This window comes from Brachycentrus maculatus, unplaced genomic scaffold, assembly GCF_059751285.1.
Source record: "Brachycentrus maculatus isolate JH-2025_06_01 unplaced genomic scaffold, ASM5975128v1 h1tg001337l, whole genome shotgun sequence".
Taxonomy (NCBI): domain Eukaryota; kingdom Metazoa; phylum Arthropoda; class Insecta; order Trichoptera; family Brachycentridae; genus Brachycentrus; species Brachycentrus maculatus.
In genome coordinates, this window is record NW_028281998.1 from 57,030 (window position 1) to 57,738 (window position 709).

At 29.8% G+C, this 709-nt stretch overlaps 1 non-coding gene across 1 annotated transcript; it reads left to right on the plus strand.

Annotated features, from left to right (window-relative positions):
- The first annotated feature begins 233 nt into the window (after positions 1-233).
- Positions 234-306, plus strand: TRNAV-AAC (transfer RNA valine (anticodon AAC)). The gene has a single exon. It is a non-coding gene; the product is annotated as a tRNA-Val (tRNA).
- Positions 307-709: the final 403 nt, after the last annotated feature.

Here is a 709-nt window from a genome sequence, read left to right on the forward strand (position 1 = left end):
CATCATATCGTGATTAATGTGAAACACAATTGAATCGAAATCAGCAGAATGATAATACATATTATTGTTACATAATATTCAAACAATTTAATACATGCTATCACTTGAGTCAATATTTATCTTTGGCGTTATCAAGACGGCAAATGCTCGAAGCAAAATAAGTTAATGTTATTTTAGGTGATTGTTGTTGATTTTAGTGATAATTATGCTGAATTATCACATCGAATCTTGTAGTTTCCGTGGTGTAGCGGTTATCACATCCGCCTAACACGCGGAAGGCCCCCGGTTCGATCCCGGGCGGAAACATTTTTTTAATTAATTTTTAAAAACAATTTAGTTATTACTTCAAATTTTCAATTTTCTTTTTATTTATTTTTCACGACGACTGTCACAAAACAATAAATACAATTTTGTTTGTGTTTTGTATTGTTTATTTGTATCTAAATACAGTTTAGGTACATATTTTTAAAACTTTTTACTTATTTATTTTAAACCTGTTTTTATTCGGCTTTAACGGACGCCCCTCTCCTCCAATTAGACCGTTATATAGAAATTTTACTAAACTTTGTTTGAGGGTTCCACACTCTCTCATATGTACATAATTTATATCTCATTGATGTAAAATGCGTGTGCAACATTTTGAGTGTGTCCAAATACTTGTGATAAATATATAATACTTATAATAAAATCTGGATTATCTCCAATTATT